Raw genomic sequence first — 9,833 nt, 5'->3', positions numbered from 1 at the left:
TTTTTGGCAGTTTGTCCTACCGATCGCGATCGCGGGATGCCTAACTCCAGAAATTCGCGGGGCCATTTACAAGCTGTCGACTTTGGTGCAATGGATCTCACAGAAAGAGATTAAGACGTCCTCTATTGAATCCGCAAGACGGGGAGCAGTTGAGACGGTCTGTCTCTTTGAGAAATACCTGCCCACTAGCATGCTCACGATACAAGTTCACCTTCTTGTGCATCTTGTGGATGAAGTGGAGATTGCTGGACCTGTCCATACGCGATGGATGTTCTTCCTGGAGCGCTTCATGAAAACCCTGAAAGGCTTTGTGCGACAACGAGCTCGTCCGGAAGGTAGCATGGCGGAAGGTTGGTTGGTGTCAGAGGCGTTAGTGCATATCTCACAATGGCTACCAACGGTGGAACCAGACAATGAAATGGTATGGACGCTGAAGGACGATGACAGGCTGACTGGAGATGTGGTGGTTGGAAATGGGGTAGAAAAAAGAATGGATGCCTCAATGGAAGAGAAGGTGAATCGCTTTTGTATGTTGCACCATGCCTCCATGGAGACGTGGCTCGCCAAGTACCAGATTGCAAGGCAAGATCGAGAGGAAGCACGAGCCGAATTCCGACGCAGTACGCGTCACCGACCGATTCGATATCCCGAAGGCATGGAGGAGATGCCGCGGTTTATGTCAACACGATGGTTGCATGGAGCCTTGACCGCAGCATCCAGCGAAGGGACAGAGGTCTCAATGGAGGAGTAGGAGTTCTCGAGGGGATGTAGTCCAAAGGTAATGAGGGGTTTAGAATGTGTCGTATCTAAATTTGCTTGCTACATCTAATTTGAGTGTTTCAATGTGCAGTACAAAATATATAGTGCAGCGTGGTCGCGCGGACGGCATTTTCGGGTGGAGCGTATTGACAAAATGCGCTCCACATTGGACTGTGGTGTCATGGCAAGGTTTGAGCAAGAGAGCCGGCGACGAGCAATGGATCCGAACACGGTTGTGGATGAGATGGAGTATTTTGGGAATTTGCAAAGTATTATTACGATGGATTACCGTAGCTTCTCCATGATAATATTCGATGTGCAGTGGTTCAAAGTGGTACTTGGAGGAGCTGGCGCAACAGTTCGACGAGGTCCATCTGGATTTCTCGAAATAGATTCCGAAAAAAATGGATGGATTTGCGCGACACCTTTGTGTTGCCGGCCCATTGTGAACAGGTGCAACTAGGCATTTGCTTGCTAATTGTAATACGACATGGTTTATGTCACAATGGTTTGAAGACGGTTTGTAAGTGTTTGTAAACAGGTAATCTTCTATCCAAATCCCCGACAACCTCGGTGGTGGTATGTTATACCTTCAACTCCTCGAGGTGCGAGAGTATACGATCAAAGCGATGTTCCAGGCATAGATGAAGAAAATATGCAAATAGAGGGATCGAAATTACAAGGGGTGGAGGCCACCGCAAGCTTGGAGCCTGCATCGGCTAACAATGATGGAAATACAGAAGTCGTAGAATTTTTTGAGAACGAGACAGACTCGTTGTTTTGTGGTGACATGTCTATCGACCTTCCAGTGTATGCAGAGTTGTGTCAGGAGATTAACATGGGACCATAGAATACTTCATTCTTGGAGAATTGTATTACTCAATTCGTTGTTTAGATCTTCCATAAAGGTAGATAAGATATGCATTTTAAGAGGGATTTTTCAAAAATGATTTTATTAATGTGCTTTGTATAGTTTAAATTGATTATTCTAACATTATTTTTTATCTGTCCAGGTATCGACATTTTCAGGATGAGTCGAGGGATGAGCGATGAGGAGTTTCAGGAGATGATGGCACATATGTCTCCAGATCAGCTCGCGAGATTCAGGGAGATAGCAGATCAGGAGCTGTCTCGTTCTTCGTCAGGACGCTCTGCTAGATCAGCTTCGGCGCGATCAGATGCTTCAGCTTCGAGTAGACGATCTCGACGCTCGCGACTTGGGCCAGAGGGAGGGACTGCGACTGCAGGAGGATCAGGGGGGTGCTGCTGTGGAGACACGGACGCGGTGTCTCCGTCTCGTCGTTCAGCTGGAGCTCGGTCACTGCCAGGATTTGTCACACCTGTGGGGACGTCCACTCCAGTTACTCCGGCTTTTGCGCAGCCGTCGGCAGATGTCACGCCTTTTGGTGGCACTCCTTTTGGTGGCACCCCCTCTGGTGGCACTCCTTTTGGTGGCACACCCTCTGGCGGCACCCCTTTGTGTGGCACTCCGGGAGAGGGTACCCCCGTCGGTACACCGGATGTTCAGGGATCTCCTGGATATGCCCAGGAGCGTGGACGGAGATGGGAGAGGGCCCATACAAGGCACACTCCTAGGGATTATGAATACCTAGTGGATGGCAGGTCAGGAGCCATCATCATGAATGATGAGGGGAGGAGGGTGATGGCTCGCATGAGGGAGTTGTGCCAACAAGTTTTTCGGCACAACGTCCTGGATCATTGGAGGAACATACCGGAGGGGAGTAAGGAGTACATAGTAGCATCCTTGCACGAGGAGTTCCCGGTGCCAGCCGCAGTGGATAGATTCTCTACGGGCTGGATGATGGATTGCATGCGTGCATACATGTCACATAGACGATCTGACGCACGCAAGGCAATCAAGAGTGGGGCTCCAAAGCCCGAGTGGTTAGATGCAGACGACTGGCACCGACTGAGGGAGGAGGCTACAAATTCGCCAGGACGTTGGAGTCAGCAGCGGGAGGCGGCGAGGGCACGAATCGAGGCCGGATCGGTACATCATCTTGGGAGTGGCGGCCACAGGACATATTTGGAGGACTTTGTAAGATTCTCTTTTGTTTTGCTTATTTGTTTTTTTGAGATATTCTTTGTACTGACAATCATGTTTCTAACAGTTAGCATTTTGTTTTCTTTGCAGCACTCCATTACAAATCGCTATCCGCAAGGCCTTGAGACTCGATATGCGGAGAGGCACGGTCTCAGATCATTGATCGACCGATTGTATAGACGCGGCGGCCCAGTAAGTCACTCATCTTTCTTGTCCGTAGTTACCATGAGATATTTGAATGCATTATTGTATGGTGGATTGATATGTTGTTTCTTTTTCTGCAGAATCCGTTTGATGCTCCTTTACAGTGGGAAGAGCTTTCGGGGGACGACGATTTGTAGCTCGCCCTTGGATCCTTAGAGCTCACATACCTTTAGTTTTTAGTCGCCCGATCTATGTAGACATTTTCTATGTATTAGTGATATTGTTTTATGATTGTACCAATCGCATTTTATGCGATATCATGTATTTATTTCATCCATCAGTTTTATGATTTCAGTATACATTCTTTTTGTTTGCAAACGCTTTGTATGAAGCAGTGCAGAAACTATTTTGTATGGCTCTCATACAGCACACAGTGCTATATGTGGCAGGGCAGCTTGCTGCCCTGCCACAAATTTTTTTTTTTCTCTGTTACCGTCGCTATTTGCGTCGCAAATTTACTGCACGCGTCGCTATTGCCGTCGCTATCAGCGTCGCAAATTCTCTGTAACCGTCGCTATATGCGTCGCTATATGTGTCGCTATATTCGTCGCATTTGCGACGAATATAGCGATGGTTATAGCGACGATTCTATGGCGTCGTCAATAACGACGCTTTTTGCGACGACGGGGGCAAATTTTGTTGTTTGAATTTTCGTCGCTTTAAACGTCGCTATAAGGTCTATATCTTGTAGTGAGAAAAGAATGGATCAAAGACTCAAGCTCTGATACCACTTGTTAGAGAGAGAACTAGGGAGAGAGAAAGAGGAGAGAGAAGACTATAGAAGAGAGAGAAAGACTACAGGAAGAGAGAGAAGAAGAGTGACGAGGAGAGAGAAAGACTAGATTTAGAGAGAGAAAGACAGGAAAGAAGGGGAAGCCATAGAAGCTGTGTGAGCAAGAAGGGAGAGAAAGTCTGTAATTGTATTATTGTGTCCAAAAAGATGTGAAAAATCACATCTCCTCTCCTTTTACACCAATGTCAATGTGACATGGCATAATATCAATGTTATTACACTAATTTGTTATTCCCAACTTCTTACACCAGGATGGTGTTAAAAGGGGTTGCTATTGATTGGAGTACTTACCTGATTACAAAGATGGACTAACATTTTGTCAAAGTAACCAGAGGAAATGTCACAAATATTACATATGGACCCTACTTATATGCTTTCTTGACATACTCAGGTCTAAAGAAGGGTGTGCTACCACCTCCTCCATCTGATCCAGTACCTCCCCCACCACATTCAGAAGAGTCAAAACCTATTGACATAGAGGATCTTGATTCTCCTACTCCACTGGTCATTCAACGAAAGCACTTGAAGCGTGTGGCTGATAAAACTCCTTCAGTTCTTCCTTCAGTCACAATTCCTGCTACATCTGGCAATGACCTCCCTGCTTACCTCACATGTAATAATTTGTTCAGAGCACATAGAGAGGGTTCCTTGGACATATCAGTCCCTTCACTCAACAGTTTAGTGTCGGGAGATGCCATTCCATTCCTCTGTAAAGACATCTAGAGTTCGATTGAACTTTCAGTACAGCCTGTGTTCAACAGTTGTATGCTTCTTTTTATGAAGAACTGATGCAGTCCAAAGACCAGTTGCATAAGGCAACCTCAGAGTTAGCCTCTGCTAAAGACACACTTGCAGATCTATTTAAGCAGATGGAGCAGTAGACCCAAATGATTGAGACTCAGAGAGAAGAGATATCTTCTTTTAAGATTCAGTGATGGGACTTAAAATGGGCCGGCACTGGCTATGGCACTAGCCGGACCTCATGCTCATAACAGACAAACACACCCTCACGGCTTCGCGGGCCAGGAGTGTCTATCTAATGCCAAAGGACAAACTGCCCTAAAGCCTAATCTATGTGTTTATAGTTTATAGTCCAACGTTTCCCTTTTCCATCAACTCCTCAGAGGGAGAACCCATACATATTGGCAATGCCACGATCACACAGATGAAGGCAACCTCTCGGTAGAGACACCACGGCCCCACTATAGCTCTCCTACATCACAGGGATTGGTCCCTTGATGCGCTGCTAACAGATATAGAACATTCGAACACGAACTCCTCTCTTTCATATTTCTCATATTTCCAGGAGATGTACCATGTGTCCTCACTAAACAGTCCCTTAGGAAACTGGCCCTCTATCCTACGGCAAGGGATAACCTCACACTCTCAATCGTGGGTCAAATTCCTAAAAAAACAATTGCTATGCAGTCCAGGACCTTTTCCGTTGATACCATGAACTATGCATAGTGCATAATGTGAACGCTTAGTGCACAAACAGAAGAAAATCAGCATTGTGCATCGTGTGAAACCAATCTTTTCATGATTTCCATGCTAACATTTATGTACTAAAAAGAGAAAAGACACCGAGCTTTATGCTCATGCTGCCTTTCTTTTTATTTTAAAACAACGTCCTATAGGCATAATGCAACACCTAAACCAGAATTTAATTTATATTTTGACGCTCAACCTCCCCTCTCATCCTACCATTTAATGTTTTGCATTCGTTGATAGGTGAAAGAGTCATTTTATGTGTATTTCCTTACATATAAAGTAATAAACACGAACGGAAACATAGAAACAATGGTAAACCGAGGCCAACCTCGTGCTTTACCTTCATTATACGCTGCACAAGCACACATGTAATTCTTTGGAATTTTTCTTTTACCGTTTCCTAATATTCTCCCATTTAAAACCCATTTTTCACAATTTTTTGATATTTTTACTCTATTTTCTTCAATAAAAAGTCTAAAAATTAAGATTGATTGTGGGCTGTGGCCCTTAGGTTCCTTGACAGCAAAATTTCATGGTTTTATTGATGTTATATCTCATATTTCTCATTTATTTTGCAAAAAATCCCATTTTACCCCTTAAACGCGTGTTTTACGGGTTTTATAACACTAATTTCAGCCATATCACTTATGATTTTCTGATTTCCAGATTATAAACTATTGAAACTCATAGCAAACAACATCATAATGCATAATCAGCCCATGGGAACAATGTTTCATCAATCAAATAGCATAAAAACTCATTTTTCCTTCATAAAAATTAAATTACCGCTTAGGCTCCATGTCTCGGGATCTCGGTTTTGGTGCGGGACTGCCGGTCAGCCCTCATTCCATGTCCACTATCTTCACAATCAACAATCTTCATGTCTTCATCGATCCGGAAGCAATCCGGTTCCAACTGGTCAAGCTTTTCTTCACCATTCTTCATTTTCCTCTTGCACACAAGAACAACCCCTTAGGGGAGAGAGAGAGAGGAGAGAGAAAGACTAGATTTCCATCTCGTCATTCAGTCCACCATTGCACGGGCAAAGACAGGTGATAAGACCGACAAAGAGGGAGAAGATCAAGGGTAACATCAGTTGGATGGGTTGTTTGTAACCTGCAATCACCATCTCCATGATCCATGGCGCAAATTTCGGGCGCATTCTTCACGCCATGCTTCTCCTTCTCTCTCCACGTTTTGTATCAAGAAATGCATGAAATTTCAAGACGGGGGGATCAAACTCCAAAAGGCACATCCCATTTTGGCCAAACTTTGGTCCACCTTTTCAAATCTTGCCCGTTTCTTGGCTCCTTCCTCGTCCGGCATCCGATTTGCGCTTTGAAAAATCCTAGGCGTCCGGCTTGACATCCCGGATTGATTGGAAACTCCTGACAACCTACACAGTAGTCTAAAAAATTATCAAAAATCTGCAAGTGTCGCTCCGGTGCCTTTTAAAAATCGTCTTTCACTTGGTGCTTAAAATCGTCCTAGCTGGAGCCGCCGCCTTCGATGTTAAATAATTTTCCCCTAAATTCCAGATTTTTTGGCAAATTTTAGGCACATCCCAGGCTCAAAAATTTTCTCTCATTGGCGACTACGGGATAGGGTGACTCAGCCCGTCAAATCCCACAATAGATCTGCACAAAACAACCAAAGGAAGCATCAAGCTGATACAAAATAGATACACACTAAAACACAGCACAATGCTCACCCTACCCCTTGACAAAACCAAGGCATGAAATCCACAAGGAGTACGCCTAGCATAATCTGATAGAAGGTCTGAAGCTAGTCACTAATCGACTGCTCCAACACGGCCAAACTAAAAAGAACTATCAAAGAGCTCGCCCTAAGTGGTGGTCTAAACTACCTACCGTACTAAGGACAACACAACCATGAGCTCCTACTAGGCGAGGACTCCTATAGCCTGATCAAGAAGTATTTTCTTTTAACACATTTCTTCTTTTAGGTTTTTATTTTTCCATACTCGGGCATGTAAAAAGGAGGGAGCTGAGCGTAGTGACCCAAGGAGAACATGGCATCGGCCTTAGGTCCTGTCTCGGTACCCAAGAACCTACCAAGCCCTCGCAAGGCAACACTTAATCCTTTTCTGACGCTCACTTTTATTTTCGCTCCAACCTTCCTTACTTTCTTCTTTTCCAGCAAGACGCCACCCCTAGGAAGACAAGGCATCGGCCCCGGGTCGACTCGTCCCCAGGAACCTACCAGGCCTTCCCAAGGCAATGATCAACTGCTTATAAACTTTCCTTTCTTTCTTTTCTATTTTTATAGGGGTTGGAACCCCTTTTTACACACCGTTGTATATATTTATCTTTCTTTTAAGATATTCAGGAGTTTTCTTCTTCTCTATCATCATCATTATTTCCTTCTTCTGGAGGCTTCTCTAACTGCCTCACAACTAATAAGAACTCCTAGAACATCTGCCTAGCAGGCTAGCAGAACAGGGTCACTAGAACTCCCTTCTAAAACAAGTCTTTTGATGCCTGGCAATGTCTTTACATGAGGCAATGACTACTCAGACCTCCCTCAAACATACCTAACCTAACCCTGGGACTTCATGCCTTGGAGGGTGGTCCCCAATAAGAAAAGAAAATCCCTTACAAGTACTCAGACACATATAGCATAAAAACATGATACTCGAAAATGAGAGATATCACCTGGATAGGGCCACGAGAAGCTTCCGCGCAACAAAAGGCTCCTTCCAAGCTCATCTTTAACCCTGTCTAGCACAAGACTAAAACAAGAAACCATTAACCGCACCTGTACTAAACAGACAACCGGCCCTCTTGGCCTAATGAAATCTGGACGTAATATCCAAAGCAGCTAGCCTTCCTAGCTTAAAACTAGATAGGTCATTTTAGTCCACGTAATACTGATGCCCTTGGCATATACATCACACCCTATCAGACTACCCAGGGTGCCAAAAATAGCATATCATAGGTTGACTAACCCCATGCTACTCATGCAAGAAAACTTGATCTTGTATTTTTTTTTTGATCTTAGGTTTTTGTAGAGCTACAAGTCCAAGCCTTTCCACAAATAACTCATCAATAAAGCCGATCCCTTCTTGGGCGCTATGAGCTGAATGAATGGCCTCATTTGGGCTCGCATGTCCCACATTTATTGTCATCCGGGAAAACTAGTCGTTCAAGCAGCTAAGTGGCTCCTTTGGGAGAAAGAATCATAGCTTTGTACTCATTTGAACCTCCCCTAGTTGGGTTTTCACATAAATCAGTGCTGTGACCCAAACTAGGTAGAGCTTCAAGCCTAGGCACATCGCATGGGTGTATCCCAAGGTAATGTATATTGTCAGATGTATATCCAGTCTTATCCTCTTGGGGGTTCGACGGAATATATCCTGATGGGATGTTTGGCCTTGCATCCGACACTCCTGCCATACTTTTGGAGATTTTGGGTCTCCAAACCCATCTCACATTTCCCTTAATATTCTTGCATTCCCTCAATTTGCTGCACTGGTCTAACGAACTCAATGCAAACTTATCCCTATGGCCAAATGGCCTCACATCCTTATGACCTTTGTGAAGCACAGGTGGACTTTTAGCATTTTTCATCCTCTTTACAAAAGATGTCTTTACTTGTTTACGTCCATACTGCAAATTTTCCCCCATAAGAACCATGCTTTCACTGAAGGGAACAACATCCACCCGGAAGCATGATTCCGACACCAAAGGTCTCTCAAGAGCCTTACTAGCAACAAAATTAGAACCACACAGAATGCTTATCAACACTCATAGGCCCATTGGTTCTATCCATGTTGCCATCACAACCACCTCTCGTGGAAGTGTTGCAAGCCCTAATGGGACTTACATGGCTTAGAACCTTTTCACTGAAGGGCATGTCATTACTACCCATAGGATGGCCATTTTCTGCTTTGAGATTTTGGCCACCAAGGTTCCCCTCATAGGCTGCCTTGGTATCAACATGTGAGTTGTCTTCTTGCAGAAATGGTTGAAGCTAGGATGCACTTGTACTGAGCGGGAAAAACTCCAAAAGTTTTCCCAACATCTCTGAATATGACCCTCATAATCAATGGCATGCATTTTTGCTTCCCTTAATGACTTAGAATTCCTCAGTCCCACTTGGATTTGCATATTAATCTCTAAGCCATTCAGAAAGAGCTCACATAGCACATCATCTGGTAGTGCACTGGCTCTTCTTGGCCAAAGCCTAAAGGTACTATCAAAGGCTCTAGCATACTCTTTAACAGAAGGATAATACTCCTATCTAAACTGCTAAGCTGCCCTAAGATCTGAATCATAGGGAGCTTCTTTTCATACTCATCTAGAAATCTATCACAAGACTCCTCAAATGATTTGATCGATCCTCTTGGGAGGCTCCAGTACCATTTCCTTGCCCCTCCCCTTAGAGTGCTTGGGAATACGAGCATCTGATGTATGTCGTCGAACCCACTTGCAATGCAAGTTAGGCCATATTCTCTTAAATGAATCATCGGATCCTCATTTGGCAACCCATAAAACACTG

The sequence above is a fragment of the Lygodium microphyllum genome, chromosome 6 (genome assembly GCF_053477565.2).
Source record: "Lygodium microphyllum isolate KBCC chromosome 6, Lygodium_microphyllum_v1.1.10, whole genome shotgun sequence".
NCBI lineage: Eukaryota > Viridiplantae > Streptophyta > Polypodiopsida > Schizaeales > Lygodiaceae > Lygodium > Lygodium microphyllum.
This window is presented reverse-complemented; position numbering follows the sequence as displayed.